Genomic DNA, 20,413 nt, shown 5'->3' with positions numbered 1-20,413 from the left:
AAGGTCATTATGAAGCCAACTCCGGAGAAATTTTTATTTGAAATGCTAAGGTCATTTTTCTGGGTCTCTCTTACTAGTTCACGCCTGTGCGTGGGGAGGGGGAGATCTATTTTTTAAAAGCTTACAGCATACAACTAGCTATGTCACATAGAGTTACAATGTCCCTGGAATAAATGGAATGTTGGATTATTTGTGTCGGTGGCATAAATAAAGCAAACATTTGCCTTTTCTTTCTGGTTGCATGCTTGTAATGCAACGAAAGTAAGGAGAGACAGAAATTGTGGGCAATTTAAATGCTAAAGAAATAAGTGTTCCAAACGCATCGTATTTGGAATGATAGTTATTTCCCTTCTAAAACACTTACTTGTGTGTATGCATGTAATTAAGGCATAATTTGCATTAAAAAATATCAGCACTATGAAATTCACTACAGAGCTGCTAGCTGGCCCCAGATTCTCACCCCCTTCCTCAGATACCACCAGGACCCTAACCACCATGCTTTTCCAAGTTCCTCTTTGTTATCTGAAGATTTTTTCTTTGCCACAATGTTGCTGCTGCACAGAAGGTGGGCTTGCCAGGACCTGTTTCAATTGCCTCGGTTTCTGATATTTTACAAAGATGTTCTCCAGGAGGCTTTATGTTCAGGATTAGTAGAACAGATATTTTAAGGGTTGTAGAAAAAGGGTAAATTGTGATTATTGTTTCCAGTTTTTCAATGTGCACTTAAATGTTAGCGTTTTTTTAGTGCAATTTATGGCACATTATGATTAACTAAATCTCTCGGCCTTAGGCGATTTTAGACAAGATGTAATTGTGATCTCCTTGTCATTATAATCTTCTGGTGAATTGGAGCTGTGTTTTATGGGCTCTCAGTTCATATATTGTAACACAAACTTCATTATAAATAAACTTAAAATGTTGCTTGATCTTATATTCACTCTTACAGTCAATAACAAAGATCGTTGTATTTGCTTTAAGACACCAAAGTAGATTACATTTCAATCTTTAGTGTGCACCCCTTACATCCTGTGTCAGGTACAGTACTCTCAGACGATCTTGCTGGACACCAACCCCTTTGGCTCATTGAACTCCTGTATTTTGCAGTATTGTCCATGAAATTTGTAGAGCATATTTTAGAGATTACAAAACGAATCAAATTCCTTTTTAAAAAGGGGTAAAGTGCCTACTATTTCTCATTTCTTATATGGGCTTTGGTCTGTATCCTGTATCTCAAGGGATTCAAAATTTTCAGCTCATTTCCACATGTGCCATTGTGAGGAAGGTTTGCATGTACTTCAAAGCTACAGCTGATCTACACTAACACTGAGCCACTCCTAGCGATGGTTGAGCTTTAGGACCATTCAGGATGGGACAGGGTGGGATGCTTGTTATGTACATTATTGCACAAAAAGCTTAAGTCAGCTTACAGTATGTACAGTCAGTGGAAAGGGTTAAAAGTTACTTACCCATTACCTGTGACTCACAGCACTGCTGCCATACACAATCATGTAAAAATAGAATATTTTCTACTTCTTAATGCAACCTTTCTATCAATGTTATCAGTCTGTTCCAGACTTGAGGGCTTACGGAAGATGGCCTGTACATATTAAGTGTTAAGTGGTTGTTCCTTAAATTAATGAGCTAGTCTTAAGTTGTCAGAGCTGCCATCTCATCAGTAACTCACTGCATGAGGCACTGAGAGAGTTATGTGTCACCACCTTGGGCACAGTGTTGCAATAATTGTTTGTGCTTTCATAAAAAAGTGGAAAACACGCAAGGCTTTTTTTCAGCTGATTTGGTATGGGTCGATAATGCAAGCCAAACAGAAGTAACCCAGGGAGTTTCACTTGGCAATAGGGCGGTATTTGTACAGGAACAGGTTTGAGCAAAAAGGACAGTGCAGCGTGCCCTATCCTCTACCCACTAGTGACTCCCCTGCCCTGTTCACACCCCAGCACAGGTTATTTCCCACCTGTCACGTTTGCCTGGAGTCGCCTGTTTTGCAGCATGGCTGTATTCAAAGGGGCAGATATTATGGTTGTGCATAGCAGTCTTATACGCAGAAAAAATAACTCCAGTAAGATATTGTTAGAGTGGATCAATTCTGAAAAGCAGAATGAATGATGCAACATTGTATTTAAGCAGTCAAGGATTAGCCTGAGCCTCCTCCCAAGTACAAGAGCTAAAGCCAGGGATAATATGTGGTAGGCAGTCAAGACATGATGCAGAGCAGGTGGGATGAGGGCAGAATCGGATTAGTGGGCTCATTCATTCCAGGTCTCCTTCAGTACAGGTTGCCTCAGTTCACAGCTAACAGTAAGGAGTTAATTGTCCCACATGGAACTTCTTACCAGCTTCTGGGCTCTTTTTGATTTAAGGCACAGGGGGTAGGGGGGCAGTTAGAATGAGTCATTTCCCAGGTTTGACACACAAGCTCAGCTGAACATGCTGTTGGGCAGTCGAACTGGGACACGTGCAGAACACAACATATGTCCCAGGAGACATTGAACACTCTTACACCTCTGCAGAACAACTGCTCTTGTCTTTGAGAATTAAAATCACCTGTCTGATGAACACTGCATTCCAGAACAAAAAATGTATGTACGTGCAAAAATCAGTTCTTGTCTCTGCCTTCCTAATGCCGTAAAGTTTGAATGGCTGTTGCCATGAATACAAGAAGAAATACTTCATTTATGATCACAGACTGTTGCTTCTGCATTGCCAATTGGCTAGATCTCCTGTTTACTGTGATATGTGCATCAAAGTGAAGAATAAACGCTTTAGATGCCAATGAAGAGGATAATACCTATTTTTACACTGTACTGCAACTCAGAAAACCTTTACACTGACTACAGCCCAACTTTGACATTATACTTTACTTAACAGGGTTACTGCATATACCAACATTTTAAGAAAGGACTACCCAAGCTTTTCTTTTCATATGGCATGTTTTGAGGTACACATGAAGAACAATGAGATAAAAACAATAATGCAGACCTTTGGGTTTAATAATTGCTTTAAAGCCATGATACTTAACTGATAAGGAACAGAAACAAACCATGAAAATGTTGCTGTTAAATATTGCCTGAATGTCAAAGCTTAAAAGAAAAGACTGTACCAAGCTTAACTTAACAGGGGTTTTTTTCTGATTGCCAAAAGAAGCTAAGAAAATGAAATGGTTCAATGTTTTGCAATCAACAGGGCCTGCCTGCTCTCCTCTCTCTCTCTCCTCCTGCTCTGTAGAGCTGTTTGCTTTTGTGGTGCTATTCTTTTGCCTAGAAAGAATGTTTCTCTTTTCTTTTTTCAGAGCTATTGTGTAGCCGGTGCACTAGCTGACAGTTGCCTTACTGAAACTGGGGCTTTGGTGCTTTGTTAGCTGGGCCGCATTGTGTCCAAAGGATTTGCAGGTGCAAAACAGGGGACTTTGTAAATGAATAGAAATGTGGGAGGTGGATAGGGGGTGGGTGGGTGTGTGTGTGTGTATTTTTTCAAGGAACAATCAGGCTTCAGGACTCATCACAGTTCTGGGAACCTGCAGACAGAAAGCCATCCTGAAATAAACAGGGAGAAGCAAGTCTGTGCAGGATAGCTGGAAATATTTACTGCTAATACAAGAATAGAAGACTCCCTAAAACTTTCAGCAGTTAATATTTTCTCATTACACATGCATTGGGGAAAGTTTACTTATTCAATGTCTTGTTGAAAACATGACAAGCCAATGCATGAAATGGGAGTAAAAGGACACATAGTACTGTACTTCACAGAGCAAGTGAGGCCTCATCAGCACACGGAATAACTGGGATATGAATAATACTTTAATGCTAAGAACATAGCCCACACCTTAATTCAGCATCCTCAGACAGCAGCATGTCTCATGGCTCGGACAATCATGGCTGCACCATGAAAGCACATTGTTGCCTTCAGGACAGTGGTGGTTTGCTGGTCTGCTAGAATGTTCAAGTTTCTAAAGACATTCTACTGAACACTAAGATATATAGATATGTGTTACTGGGATTTTAAAAATAAAGGTAAAGGATGGAGTTTGCGGACATGAGCAGGTCATACAGCTCAGTTTGTTTCCAGGTGCATATTGGTCTAAAGATCCCAATCTACCAGTTTTGGGGTTTTAGTTTGGAGGCTTCGATGGAATCAGCTTCGACAACATGAATCGGAAGCTCTTTCTGGACACCCACAGCATCTTGTGTAAATAAGACTTTCCTGGATTTTGTCCTAAATGTGCATCCGCTTAATTTCCGCTTTCTTCACTGGTGGCCCTGACGTAGACATTTCGGGTAACTTTGCATCTATTTCTAAGCCTTCTGAATCTTCTGGGCTAAATGTAAATAAAAAGAAACAAAACCAGCTAAGATAATTGATGTAGCACTTATTCATAGTTATATTTGAGTAAACTTGCTATTTAGAGTTTGTATTCAGCTGGGAGATAATGTGTGTCATCGTTTTTAAAGACCAGAAAATGCTGCACTAAAGGAGGTTAAGAAACACTTGCTGAACCTTTTCTGTAGCACAATGTTTTATTTTTATTTCACCATGTACGGTCTGTTTAGAACATTCCTCGAACTTACGTGTATAGAAATGTACTGCCTCTCGGTAATCAGTTGAGGTTTTATCTACCATTTCTCTGTGAATTGAAATTTCCACGGTTGGCCTGCTGAAATCTCATGATATATTTTCCTAGCTTCTTACTCACGGATATTGGCAGCAGTGCCAATGCACTACAAACGCAGCTGAACATACACACTGGTGAAATCAATAGTTTGCTGTAGTGCTGGATAGTTCTGGATTGTTTGTTTCGTGGCCAGCCCTCTCTTTCTCTCGCCTGTCTCACTCTGCCTACAGTATCTTTGTGAAAAGTCTACACACAGCGAGCTTTCAACCACGTGACCTGCCAGTGATGTGTCAGGACATTCCTTCTCACATGGGAGGTGTAGGAGGCAACTGCTATCCTGCCAAATGGGGTAAAGGTAGGATCCAGTGAAAAATGCAGCATTTCAGACAAGGCAGCATGATGTTAAAATAATATAATACTTGATTTTAATGGAGCTGGAATACTGCTACAGATCACCTTACTGGAAAAAAGGCACTGAGAACTGCGACTGGATATACATGTATAAGCTACTGTAAGAGTTCTGAAAAAATAACTTACTGTATAACTGTTTTTTAACAATAACTGTATTGATTCTTTCCATGTTTTTTAATATTGGACGTATAATCAGGTTATATTGACTATTTCAAGCTGTGGACAGTATCTCTGACTGGTTTTTCACTAAAAAAGAGCATTTGTGGACTTTTAGAGTGCACAACGCAGAGATGGCCGTGGTTTAATTGAATTTTGCTACCTCGCAAAGAATTGTTTTACGTGGCGTAAGTTGATGCACAGGTAAAACTAGCTTTGAGGACACTTCTGGATCTCAGCTACCACAGTGATCCATTTCACACGGAGCTGAGTATTCACTAGCCCTAGCGTTCATTAATACAATTCAACATTGCACTGGCAATACCAAAAAAACTTGCTTCTAGATAACTAGTTTAATGCTACATTTGAGCTAGTGAGTTATTGCCATTGCAGTAACACTACAGTCTTGCTAACAACACGTCTCTTCACTGACCAGGTAATGGTATTTGAATGGACTACACATTCAGCAGAGAATCTAGAAAGAACTTATGAGCAAAAGAACTTGTGAGTTTCAGCCATTTGCAAAGGATATAAAGTGTTTGCCTCACACTAGAAGAGTGTTGAAATATAAACTTCCACCGTGTAAGAGTTGTGGAATTCTGTTTCTGGATAAGTTCCTCCCCCTCAACCTTTAAGCATATAAACAACCTCCTCTGCCCACACATAGAGGAACATAAGCATGGACACATCTGCAGAACGCATCCAAATACAAACTGACCAAGAGACCCTTTCTCTTCCACAGATTTTATGCTTTTAGCAGCAATCCATAAACCGGGGATAGTTAAAATGCAGAATCTGTCATGATAAAATCAAAAAGACTGTTAATGGAAATAGATTCTTGAGGGAACATAGAGTCTTTCTATACATTTCGCGTGAGGGAGGAGGAGGGGCTCCTGAATTCGTGCATATACAAAGTGTTTCATTATTTTACAGTGCAGAAGGCTAGACTGCACATTCAGACAGGTGGTGGGGTGGCTCTGGAGGTTTCAGGCAATTGTGAGTCACAGCTATTATTTTGGCACTTAGACCTGCACTGGATTTCACCCTCCTTTTTCAACAGCTTTGAACCAAAAGCGTTCTGCTTTCAGTGACTTTACTGAAGGCAGGCAAGCGCTTTTGGGAAGAAGCAATTCAGATGTCTGCAGATTTACGTACAACTACAATGCCAGGATGAATGAGCGTTCAATAAAAGTAGAAGAGGTACTTATTGGCAAACGGGGACAGCTTATTTATCACACTTATGAAATGTCAATGCTTATTTCTAAATCTGTTATGTTCCTTCTTACAGGTTGAGCCCTATAATCCAGACATTGTTAGTTGGAGTCTGGCTTATATATGTAGCCAGTTCTAACTGTGATATGTGCAAGTGATGGTTTCCTTGTGCTGTTGAGGCGCGAAGGGCTGGTGTTGGTCAGGGCATTCAGGTGTGCCACCAGACACACAGCAGGGACACTGGGCACCTGGCACGTGCCTTGGACTCTGCTGAGGGCAAGAGACACATCTCTTCTGCCTGTGAAACTAAGTGTCCTGTAGATCAGTAAAATGCAAAAGGCTCTGATCAGTTCATAAGCACGTGTGCAGCCCTCATTCCCTTTTTGTGAGGGACACTTCAGAGGGTCTAGCTGATTAACATCTGACAACAACTAATAAAGGAAAATTCTTGTAGTCTGCAATAAGCAATCCTATCTGTTCAATTATCACATCCTTTTGTTGAAAGCACAATTTGTTTAAAACATCATTTTATTTTTTTTTTTTTGTGGTGTGGAGCCCCTGAACCAAAAAGAAGACTCCAGGATCCTTCTTCTTCCAAAGTGTTCAGCGTCCCCTCCCTCTGGTGAACTAAACCTACACAGGAGTTTCCCCTCCAAATCTGCTCCTTCGCTGTCCTCCCACCCTGAGGGAGGATCATAAACCGTCAGCTGGCAACATGATGGATCCTATCCATGTTTTAAAAAAAGGAGTGACATCTGGCATGGGCAGGATCATAAACTGGCACTGTGAAGAGACAAGTGCACAAGCAGGCAGCTGGTCCTGAGAGTGTACTGCACAAGACGGCATGCACGCCATTTTCAAAGAACTACAAGAAGTCTCTCTTCTTCACTCTTGTTATTAAAGTCATTTAGGCCCTTGAGCCAAAATCTTTCTGAATCCCCATTCATATTTATGTCAAGCTTCTTTTCACGTTGCCGAAGACAGACATCCCTTTTGCTGCACAGTTCGTTTCGTATTTTCATTTCAGCGTAACATGATATGCTGCAGTCGTCCTCAAAAGCATGCACAAGTCTCGGCTCATTCTTCCTTCATCTCGCTCTAACAAGGAGCTTTTTTTTAAAAAAAAAAACAACATTGCGTGACCTGGCACGGAAGGCAGGGGTGACCTGCCACAGAAAACACTGCTTCCTGCCTACAGGGCTGTCTCCCAAGTCTTTCAGCAGCTTGCTCAGTCATACCTGGATAAAAACAAAGTAAGGACACATGGTGTAACTGACACTGTTTACAGATCTCTACACGCTTATCCGCTTATCCAACGTCTCCTTTTTTCCTCAGCTTCTTCCCACTTGGAGTGATGAACACAGAATCACTGACAGGACTTGTGATCTCAAGTTCCAAAAAGGTGGGCAGGCAGGGGAGAGTTTACAATTTATTGTTTTCCTCATCCTTTCAATTATCTACTGTACTTCAAAAAGTCAAAAAGGCTCTGAATGATCTGTTTTTTTATGTCATATTAAAATGAAGTTACATGACAAAATGCAGTACTTGCAAACAAATAATACTTGTTACAATGTATTTATAAATAATGTGGGAGCTGCTATTAAATGAAAAGAACTGAAAAATATCTGTATGCTATGTCTACAGTATAGATTTGTACTGAGGTCTGTAGGGTGTAGTCTTATTAAAAGAGTGCTATTGTAACTGCATAGCTATAACAATTGCCTTGTAATTTTACTGGAAATGATCAATAAATGAGTAATTTTGCTAGAGGAAAGGTCTCGTTCCACTTAGGAGGACTGGGAATATCTGTAAGCCATTTACTTTTAATAAGTGGCGTCTGTGGGAACACTCATTAGACTGTGCTCTGTGATGTATCGCTTCTTTTTTTCTGGCAAAGCATTTTAATGCAGCAATTTTTCTGCACAGTGTGCTACAGGTGTAAAGTGTATGGTTTTAATGGATTTACAGTTAGACACAATCCTTAGGAATCATAAACTGCAAAAGGAATCCCAAGTTATCACATCCGTATGGAGTCTGAGTAATGTCCAGGAGTATTTTGTGAGGGTTTATATCCTGTATGACTACACACTTCCCCATCTGAACTTTAAGTCAATTACATGGTGAGTGACAGTGAGCTTCGACCGAACCTGCTGACTTTTTCAAGTTACACATTACATCAGGCAAATGCCCCTATTCATGGATTTTAAAGCTAGAATTACACCTCCACCTGACAACCTTGTGCAGTATAAACAGAGCTCTAACTTGATGTCATGAACTCCACATTTTCACACCAGTCATGCACAACAATAAATACAAATTTCAAAATATTTATGTTATTCTCCCACAACTTAGTCGAGAGCAATCAAAAGCAAGATACATCCAATAATCATGGACTATTTAATAAACATTTCCTCAGAGAGTGGATAATATTTATTCATTTATTAATAAGCACATGTATTGTGCATTTGTTTCTTGCCAATATTCCACAATGATAACACAGCATTGTATATACCTTACATGGGAATGGAAATTACTTCTGACTGTTTATAGAGTGAGAGAGGAGTTATAGAAAATAAAATATTTTTTTAGAAAGAAAGCTGTTTAAAAACATTTCTGAAGTGACAGAAAATCGGTTTCCTGTGACTGCTGAAACTTTAATTACCTACAGTAAATGCTGCAGTATTTCTTGAAATATCTCCATAGCAATCTCTAATAAAATATTAAGACAGGCTGCAATTTTTATCTCAGTAAGACTGACCTGCAGTCTCAAAGCACAGCCTTATCTGCAGAGGACAAGACAAATGAAATTATGGTAAGGCACAAATAATTGGTTTGCAGCTACAATAACTTTTGCTTTCACTGAAGACATAGTGTCAAGATATCAGTAACGAAGGAGCACAAACCACAATTACAATGCCATTCAGTCCAAAATGCATTAAGGGATGTTCTTCTAGAAATGCATAAAAGTAATAAAGCATAAAAGATAGGTTATTTATTTGAAGGATTTGACAAAAAATGAAAACAATTTTGTACTTTAAGTAGCAAAATATAAATCTCTTATTTATTTTACCAATATGGCCAGAAGTTTTCAGGTCAAAGTATTTGCAAAATAGTTTTTTTTATCAGACAAAAATATTACCTTGAGAATTAATCTCAGCCTCTGATTGTGATGACTGTGACGAGGCTAAGGTAACCTCATGGGCGCAAACTGGAAGTTAGAAACCTTGGTGTTACTTTTATCCTTGTGTTGTCATTGGAATCAAATGTTAGGAATGTCACAAGAGTATCTTTCTTCCACCTGTGTATCACTGCTCATTTCATACCCTCGTTCTGCTCATACAACTCTGAAATACACGTCTGGGACATTTTATAAGATACTGAACCAGTATGTCTCAGGATCTGTGGTTTTGCAACTAAAACTGCTCTGCAACAGCACTTAACCCCTGTCCTGAGTATGTTGTACTGGCTCCCAGTGAAACTTAGAGTGGACTTAAAGGTTCTCATGCTCTTATGGAAAGTACCAAATTGTCTAGCTTAACATTATCCTAAAGACCTTAGTAAGACTGTAGCCCTTGCTTACTTACTGTAGAGTCTTACTTTTGCTTAATTGAAATTATATTTTTTATTCTATACTTAACTGTGATGGCATAAATTCTCCTTGGTATTAGAATGGATTTCCTCCTTGTGCTCTGGTTTCCTCCAGCAGTCCAAAAACATACTGATGGGTTGAAGTTCAAGTAGGTAGCTGCATGAAGAAGGTTCCACAGCCGAAATGTTGTGTCTTATTCCGTTTTCCTTTCAGCATGGAATAAACCTTTACCTGTTCCTGATGGGTTAACTAGTTCCTAGGAAATCTGACCCCGGTGTGAGTGTTTATGTATGAGTGTGTGTGCCCTGTGATGGACTGACGTCCCATCTGGGGTCTATCCCTCCTTTTGCCCGAAGCTTGCTGGGATGGGCTTGGCTCTCCTTAAACCCTGAATTGCAAGAAGCAGTTAGAAAACGGATGGGTGGATTTATATATTAGGAGAGTATGCATTTCTCTGGATAAATCTACAATACAGAATGAAAAGATTAGGAAAAAACAGGCTTACACTCTAACAACAAAGCTTAAAATAAGCTTGCAGTTCAGTTTCTCCTATTTTTGGTACTAGCACTTTATTAATCCACATCTTCATTAAGAGATGGTAAAATCTAAGTGATGAGCAGATTTCAAAGAAAGATTGTATTGATGTTATCTGATACTCTTTTCTTCTTTAGGCCTGGTTAGGGGATTCAAAGTAAGTATTTGCTCACAGTGGCGAGATAGTGGATTGCCAGAACCTCAAGGTAACCATCCCCTCCTCTCCCCTGAATATGAGCTGGGACACTGTAGATTTTATTGCTGGATTGAGGCGATTGTGAGAAGTGAGCATTTTCACTAGCAATGATGGCAAAAAAAAATGACTTTTTTCCATAATAAACCACCTAGGCTTCTCAGATTGGATTTATGGTGTGGCTTTAACGGAGGAAAATTTCAAAGTACATGGTAAATAAGCTCTGAAAGTAATTAATGGACTGTGAAGGTTTGTTTGGCTACCCAAGTGTAGTTTTCTTTCAGATTCAGTGGGGTCAAAATGCATTCCTGATGAGGTTTGTGCCTGTTTCACCACACACACCTCATCTATGGAAGCTGTTTCCAAAAACAAACACAACAGCACTGAAGGTACATTTATCTTTATGCGCATTAAAGAGACTTGCTTGTGAATCCCCATGTTTCATTTTCATTTTAACAGAGCGTATTTTATTTTTTGCATACAATTATCACACAGTCATTAACTGCGTAATTTAAGCTGGAGCTGTCAGAGCCCTCAGGTATGCCTGGTATTATTAAACTCTGTTGAAGAAAAAATGAATAAATAAGTGATTTACAACCTCACACTGTATATCACCGTATAACTGAAAATCAGCTCCAAAACATTGTCATGGTTATATAAATACTCTTACAGAAAAGTAATTCCTAGGCCCACTGTCACCCATATTACATCTAAGTTATTAATATTTTATGTAGCAAACAATTTAATAATAAATCAAAGTAAACTGCTTAAGTTTATTACAGCTAGTAATATTTGCAGCATAAAGTGAAGTGAAAATGAATGCCAACATTTATGGGATAAATTCCCACTAAACAAAAAAAAATGGATCTGTGTTATCACTAAAACACTTCACTAAAAGCTGCAGATTTTACTGAGGAATTGAAATACAGAAAAGGGGGAACTTAGCCATTCAAGGTCTCATCTCTCTTCTGTTCTAAGACATATTCAAGGCTTAAGAGTAAACATTTTCATAAGTATGATGTGATGTCTACTAGTGCATTCAAATAAATTAACATCTTTAGAATAATAAGCACATTTGATAACATAGAAACCTTGTAAACAGTAAATGTAGGAAACTTGAGGGTTTGGGGCAGCTATGTGTTCATCTTCCTATCTTCTGTTTAAATTCTCTTCTGTTCCCATTGAAACCATCGGGGTATCTCACACCACACTGCTTAGAATTATTGCATGAAGGTAAGCAAGTAATTAGTAAGAGCTGTATTTATAGAGGCATGGATAGGCCAAAAATAATTACAACCCTAATTTCTGGCTGCATTTTCATATGTGTAGCTGTAATCACTGAGAAACTGCTGTTATAGATAGGGGCTAATGTATTATTCATTAAGTCTGTGTGTCTGGGGGTTTTCTAGTTAAATATTTTAAGTAAGAGAGAAATTGTTTTACAAAAACAGGCAAAATTAATTTAAAAAAAAACAATCAAAAGTGATGTGCAGCTGACTTTCTCCAGTGCAGTATCGTAGATGAGCCTTCTTAGAAATACTCTCACTCCTTTCATTCAAAGCCTACATGGAATGATTTGTTACCAATCTTTGTTCCTTCTGGTCTCACTGGCAATTTCCCATTCTAAATCTTGAATCAGTAACACTCCTAAAGCCCGCCTGAAATACCTATTGATGAAGACCTGTTCGGTTCATGTAATTCAGAACCCTCAAAGGCACTGCCAGTGAACACAACCGGAAATTAATTAGAACTGCAGTTAAAGCTGAGAATAGGAGTCGCTTCTTTACACAAAGGGTTGTGGGAGTCTGGAACAACTGCCCAGCCACACTGTCAAAGATCATACCCTGGCTTCTTTCAAGAAATGGATGGAAGGGTTCCTCAGCTTAATAAGCTACTAAAAAACAAACAAACTAGATGGACAGCATGCTTGTCCTTCATTAGTAAAAAGTTATTATATTTGCATTATTATTACAGTTTTTTACTGCCATTCTCTTGGAATGTCTTGACAGTTTTATCTCTTTTTAACCTAACAGATTAACATTCCAGACATTTGTGTAAAAGAAAAGCAATGCAAAAAAATCAGACCGCGTCCTTGTTACTGACCTCTGACTCTTTTGATGACAGCCGTTGTTTACAGTTGACAGTGCCCATATCCTGTTTCCATTAACCCTGAGCAGGGGTGAAAATGAGCTCCAGACTTGTCCTGCAAGGTGTCTGAATTGATAAACCTTTAAAGGTGCTGATTCAATTTACCACTGCAGCTAATGGTGCATATTAATGGTCCTTTAAAAAAACAAGTGAGTTTTACAGCACAGTCAATTTTTGTCAATTAGATCAGGCTACTGTTTTCCATCATAGCCAAGGTGACACCAAAGAGCAAATTTGATTTTCATTCATATATTGGCGTTGTCTGATAGAGGAATAATAAACTGGTATAATGTGCCAAAGATAAAGTGGAGACAAGGATATTTAAAGTGCTGGGATCTAGTTTATAAGCCCTATTATAGTTTAATTCATACATGCAGACAAGTGCTGATAAGGTCCAAGCTGTCTGGAAAGAGAAAAACAGAAAAGTTGTCCAGCCCTATGCCTTATCTGCTACATTGCACTTAATGCAAAGAAGATAAGATAATGCGTCTTTGAACACTAGAGCTATTTTATCCAGTGCTCCATGTGATCTTAATAGGTGTGAACAAATCAAGGATACTGCAATGCAGCTGTCGAAATTCATTTTCATATTCCCCAGTTTTTATGACCATGGTAGTCATGTCTGCCCTTTTTAACTACATCGCAGACAAAGGTATTGGAAGCCTCAATTTCCAACAAAGTTATTCACTAATTTCTCCTGCAATAAATATTTTTAAACTCTCCTACTCTACACTGTTTTCTCATCAAAGTTCGTTGGATGTCTATTCTGGAATTCAGTCTTAGCTATCTAGGATACAGGTTGGGAACACTTACAGTATTTCCATGAAAAGCACTGGAGTTGCATAATCCTGTATCTCAAATGAATTGATGCACAAGAAAATGTAAACTTATCACACAGTGAAATATCAGTGTCAGATACATGAAATAAGGAATCAAAATACACTGTTAGATGTGACAAGTAGTATTTCTTATGTCTTTGTATATAAATCTTTCACCAAATCTGCATTAACAGGTCCCCAATGCAGGGGGTTAAAATTCTAATGTTCCAGTTTTAGGATCCATTTTAATAATTATTATTCCACGGATCACTCCTCATTCCCCATCAATGCTCTGGATGTTACACACACCTTGGCCCGTTTTCACCTCGGATTTCTGCTATTGACACGCTGCAACTGATAAGTTCACAGGGCTGTCACAATCAAAGTAGTGGATTAAAAGAAACATAATGAGATTCTCTTTTTCCTGTATTCAGGGGCGATGACAAATTAAAGGAAATCACTGGGATCAGAAGGAGCCTTATTGATTTTTCTTTCCATTGTAGTAATAATGGTTACATGGCTCTGGTTGATTGTGTCTGATTTTGACACAATGAGACCTCAGATGAAGAGAGGTCTGCACTGCTAGCTATTAAGCATTACAGTGCATGTTTGGCCTTCTGCTGCAGGCTCGAATTAAGGGTTCCTCTGATCCAACAAAGCTTTTGGCACTGTAGTTAGAAAATGATGCAGAGCAATATTATTAGGCCATTGCATTTTTAGAAGTCACTTTGAGGAGATATAGTTAACTGACACATTTCTAAACTTAATATCACTTTAATGACTTGGATAAACTGACCATTCTGTACTCTATATTGTCAAGATTGTATGTTTCATTGTGTAATTAAAATCCCAAAGCCTCTCTTGGGTGCACAGTGTGTGTCACTTCTTAATTGTTACATTGGTTTCCTACCTCACTCATCAATAAAGCATAGTTGTGATTATTATGGTGCTTCCAACAGTTCCTTGGAGAAGATTAAGGATACATTAATTGATAGTTTTAATAATATTCTATTGTGCCTTTGATCTGTTCCAGATCTTGTACTGTGAGCAGTATTCAATATGTATCGCTTTAACACAAATTCACCCCATATCACCACAAATACCTTACTAAAACTTGTAGACCACATTTAATTAGTCCTTCTCTAACCACAGTTTAGAAATGGGAGAGTGTTTCCCATACTAACTGTTTCTAAATGGGTTGTGGATTGTTTTATTTTACTCTTTAGTAAGCAAAGTATTAATTTAATTGCTTTAACAATTTAGCATTCCTCAAAATCGATCCAGTGGTTTTAATCCCTTAAGAGTCAGTGAGTGCACTGTATAGAATAAGCAGCTGTGAGGGTGCCAGGATTTTCTTTTAAAGATATTCAGTTATTTTCATTGATACAAGGGCAGCAGAGTACCAACATTCATGAAACCCCTGTCAAAAACCTATCGAAAGATCTGCTCGTCCCAATCAGTTTTAGGATTAATCAATTGCTGAGGGTTTAAATTAAATCACATGTAATTATTTATTTTTAAAGATTTGCAGGATTACTATGAATCTTTTTGAGTCATAGCAGCATTTATATTGTAGAAGGCAGAATATCAGACAAGATGATTTCTAAGATCTCAGTGGATCAGCTTTAAGAGGCAAACTTTTCTTTCAGGTAATGTTTGATTCAGGCCATGGAACATTGTTTCAGAGCTTCAGTATTAAACCTCGAGTGTGTGCAATGCAGAAGAAGTTAGAAATATAAACTGTATAAAATATAAACCAGAGGCCACTTCACATTGTCTTCTATCATTTTAAAAGCATAACTAAATCAAAGGGACTTGCATTTCACTTGGCGGAGATGCAATGGGCTTTCAGAGCCTGTCATTGAAAAAGTCCACACTTTATTGAAGAGAACACCCCTTGCTATTTGCTATGAGCCACTGTTTTGATCAATTCAGTAGACCCTCATTATCTGTCTCTTTGATGTTGCGGCTGCACCAACCCCCCCACCCCAACACACACACAGAATATCACACCCCTACTAAGAGAGAGGTAGGTCTGCAGAGCTCAGGGCTTATTTCTCCTGTGTCAACTGGCCTTCTGCTAACATCTGAAGACCCTGCTTGTTTACCCCAGTGCTTGCGTACTCTCAGCTGTGTTTGAATCTGAGACACAGAATGCTGCACTTTTTAGCCATTTTTTCTTCACACCAGGGTGTGAAGGAGCTCTTGCACAAGTGTGTTACTGTACAGTTTCCTTCAGCAGCAACACAGGTAGGAATGAGCACCCAGAGTTAACACAAAGCAATTTAAAGTGATAATAAAATGAATTACCATAGGGAACCATGGCAGTCTTGCAGGTAGTACATCATAAATTGTACACAAAGATATGAAAATCTTTGCTTATGTTTCACTTTTCACTAGATGGAAAAAGATTAAAAATAATCAGGGACTGAGATTTTTAGAGCAGCAATTCAACAAGCAGGACAACCAGTAAGTTGTACTTGTCCATGAAAGTTTACCTTGGTAAATTTGCCATAGTTACACTGTGGCTTCCTAAGGATTTGGCAGATCTTCACTGTGTCTTTCTCAACTAGACCATGGGATACTTTGACACATTAGAACAAACACTCCTTAGAAACAATGAGAGTGGTATATTGTGGTGTTGTCATGGTTTGGTTTAGTAATGCACAGTGAAGGTTTGGAACCCAAAACAACTATGGTACCACTCTTGTAAATATATGAAAACTCCATGGTAAAATTGTGAAAATTAATATCCCCGAGGGTCATTACGGGTAGTTCTTCTGCTCTGACACTGGGGCAGTGGGGGCTGGTTCTTCAGTCTCTCCCCTTGATTTTTTATTTTAAGTTCATATCTTTACCGTTCTCCCATTGCTGTTCATTTTGAGGTGTGAGTGATGCATAGAATATGACTGGAGAAATTCAGCACAAATTCATAATATCCATGCATTCCATGTGTGGAATTTTGTACAGAATCAAACCTTGAATTCAGGGCAGAACAAGTGTCTGCTTCTAACCTTATGTGTCGCTCTCTTCAAACAGTCAAGAGTCAAACTGAAATAGTGAAATCTGGGGAACGAGCGATGAGGGGGCATTTCCTATTCACTACTTTTCGGCGTGTAGATGGAATCGAAGGGTGCTATTTGGGTTTTGGAACACAACCAATTGTGTGCTTGGATAATCATGTTCACAGAGCATGCAAATGGCCCGCAACATATGCACAGCCAGTACTGCTTGTATTAATAACCTGTTCAGAATTTTCCTGGCCAGGTTATGGCTGTCAGTGTTCTTTTGCGTAGGTCAGCCTAGCAGCTGCTTCCTGGTCACTATACAAGCAGACGTTCCAAGAGAAATCACAAGTCCAAATGCAGGAATGACTGCAAGATTTATCCAGAGAGCTGTAGTTCTTACATGAGTGAAGATACAGAAAATGTATTGCAGTTATATTAAACATATGTATATATAATACATTATGTATAGGGTGGCACAGTGGTTAGCATTGCTGCCTTTGCAGTGCTAGGATGCTGGTTTCAATTCCTGGGTTGCTATCTGTGTGGAGTTTGCATGTTCTACCCATGTTTGTGTGAGTTTCCTTCTGGTGCTCCAATTTTCTTGCACTGTTGAAAGGCATATGGGTTGGTTAAATAACTTCTGGGAAAACTGTGCAGAGTGTGTGCGTGTTTGTGTCTGTGTGTGCCCTGTGATGGACTGGTGTCCTGTCCAGGGTGTGTTTGTGTGTGTGTGTGCCCTGTGATGGACTGGTGTCCTGTCCAGGGTGTGTTTGTGTGTGTGCCCTTTGATGGACTGGTGTCCTGTCCAGGGTGTGTTTGTGTGTGTGTGTGCCCTGTGATGGACTGGTGTCCTGTCCAGGGTGTGTTTGTGTGTGTGTGTGCCCTGTGATGAACTGGTGTCCTGTCCCGGGTGTGTTGTGTGTGTGTGTGTGTGTGTGTGTGTGTGTGCCCTGTGATGGACTGGTGTCCTGTCCAGGGCGTGTTTGTGTGTGTGTGTGCCCTGTGATGAACTGGTGTCCTGTCCAGGTTGTGATTGTGTGTGTGTGCCCTGTGATGGACTGGTCATTATACCAGTCTACACTTGTCATTATACAGCACAAATGAGGTGGATTCGACTTAAACATAATTTTATGGCATTTGTATCGTTGCAATCAAGACAGGAGACTTAGTAAAGAAAATAAAGGTATTGATTTTGGTTACAATAATAAAAGTGAGATTGACTAAATGTTACAGAGAGATAAAAATCAATTGTACCACATAATAGTTTCATTCTACTTGTACAATAAAAAAGTTCATAGATCAATAGCATTTAATGCAAACAATGCTGGTCAAAATGTTTTCTCCTTGTCAAGTCAAAATCTTTTAAGAAAGGCAAAAACACATTGGCTTGATTTAAGCTTAACATAAAATAGAAAAGGTAAACAGCAAAATAAACCTGCCATCCATAATGCATGAAAGAATATTGTGTTTTTGAGTAACATAGTTGTTGACTTATTTTAACACATTTGTTTGACTGTTCTGCTGTAAAATAATGCTAGTCCCTGAAATGTATGTTTAGGATTTCTATGTGTAGTAGGTGTTATCTTAATATCATAATATCTATATCTATAATATCTGGAAGTGCCACACAACCTTCAATATGAAGAAAACTAAAAAGCTTATTTTATATCCAGAATTACCTCATGTGAGTGCATAACAACCATCCTGGCTTTGCTGCACTGGTGGCCTGTGATTTTCAGTTGACTTCAAAGACCTTTTCCTGGCTTGCAGTGCCATCAATGGTCTTACCCTATTGAAACGGCAAGAACTGCTGTGAAGTTATATTCCTTCATATAATTTGAGGTCACCTGATTCGAATTCCCTTTAAGCATGCCTACCGCACGACTTGGGATAGATCATTTTGTAGTGCAGCCCCTATCTCCTTTTATCATTCAGAGATTCTGAGCGCGTGGATGTTTACAAGCTAGGTCTGAAAACTATATTTTTTTACTGTCTGTTACTGTTCATGTTTTATTTTGTTAACTTGCCTTTTTTTCCGTTTCCACGGCGACCCGGGTTGTTTTAAAGGCGCTTTGCTCCTGCTTCGTATTCTAAAAGCAGGCTGGCTTTGCTGGCAGGATTGGAATTGAGTTCCAAATCTTCCTCTGAAGGATACTGGAATCTAGTGGTTTAGTCACACATGAATGGGTTTTCCTATAGCAGATGAAACACCTGCATCGCACCATTTCTTTCTAATTTGTAGAGCTGTAATCTGGATTATTCAAGTGAAACGCAGGCAGCGAGCTACAAAATACTAGTGGGGATATGCGGCGGATCTTCATCTGTGTTGTGTAAATGAGCAGTAATCAGAGATTCGTGTTTTTTTTTTCTTACTCTCATTCGCTAAGATTTGTGGGCTCTACAATTCAGGGCTATATTAGATAAAAGACCACAACCATGTAAATTCAAGTACCCAGGGCTCCACAGTTAAACAAGACACCGACAAGCCTTCACGCCTGGCTTTCTGATCTCTGCAGTAAAATATGTCAATCGTTAAAAATCTCTTCTCCGGTAACACTGTAACACGAATGTATTATGTGTGCTTCACCACCGAAAGATGAGAAAATAGGCTGACCGAGAACATGATCATAACTCGCAGTTTAAAACACCTGTAGTTTGAAAGGCTATAACTCTTAAGAGACACGGGAATCTCTTCGTAATATAAAATCGCTGTAGACTAAGTGTTCCCCTTCGTGGTTTATCTTAATAGGAATTAAAAAAAACTCTAAATAACTTTACTCAGAAGACAAAACAAATTCTTGCGAGGTTAATGTCGATAATTATTCATAACACTCAGTTCTAACTTTTGCATACAGTGAGTAACAAGGCAAGCCTAACAAATGGGAGACTGATACAGACAGGTAGCAAATTGTCTTGGAGAGCTGGGAGGGTGGGCGCTTCCAGCGCTCCCAGCACGAATGACAGATCACCAGCTGTGACCGACCAGTTGGCTACGTACCACCCCGCACACAGCCGGGAGCAACTGGCTTCTCCCTGCCCTGGGCAGCCGGCGGGAATAAGCCCCGATATTTCTCCTCACGAGAGCGGTTCATCTCGTTCAATAACGTTGCAAGAAAGTCTAGTCCTCATTCACATGCTTAAAACCGGTTTGACTTTGATTTTCGCAGGGCAGTATGGTGGGGGTTAATGCCGCTGTCCCGGATATCCCTGTCCCGGGTTCGAGTGCAGCCAGTTTGTATGTTCTCCCTCCACAACCCAAAAACCGGCATGTCAAGATTGCTCCCCGTGTGTCTAAACCCTTCGATGGACTGGCATCCAGTCCAGGCTGTAGCCTGCCTTCTGGCCGTGATCGGTCGGGCTACCTTCTGGGTCATCTTGACCCTGTATTGGACTAAGCAATTGCTAAAAACGGGTGAATTAATTCTTGCAATAACGACGTTATCGTTATCGACGACGATAGCAACACCAATAAAAGTTTTTATTTTCCGAAAGATCTCTGGACACATCTTGACCAAGCAATAAAGTGAGCTCGAAAACCTTATTTATATGTTCCAGAACAGCATTTCATTTAATGACTATCAATTTATGATAACGGGTTCAGGCTATACGTGCAAATTGAATTGGATGATGATGATTTTGTCGGCATCTGAGATTTTAGGTGTACATATTTGCCCTCCCTCTCTAGCTGGGGTGAAAGCTGGCTGTCGTGCAGTTTAT

General features: G+C 39.4%; 1 long non-coding RNA gene across 1 annotated transcript; it reads left to right on the top strand.

Annotated features, from left to right (window-relative positions):
- The first annotated feature begins 7,514 nt into the window (after nt 1-7,514).
- LOC148831462 (uncharacterized) lies at nt 7,515-8,173 on the top strand. The gene is made up of 2 exons (XR_016091296.1): nt 7,515-7,659; nt 7,742-8,173. It is a non-coding gene; the product is annotated as an uncharacterized LOC148831462 (long non-coding RNA).
- The last annotated feature ends 12,240 nt before the right edge of the window (nt 8,174-20,413 follow it).

This window comes from Atractosteus spatula, chromosome 7 (genome assembly GCF_055471065.1).
Source record: "Atractosteus spatula isolate fAtrSpa1 chromosome 7, fAtrSpa1.hap1, whole genome shotgun sequence".
Classification (NCBI taxonomy): domain Eukaryota; kingdom Metazoa; phylum Chordata; class Actinopteri; order Semionotiformes; family Lepisosteidae; genus Atractosteus; species Atractosteus spatula.
This window is presented reverse-complemented; position numbering and strand designations above follow the sequence as displayed.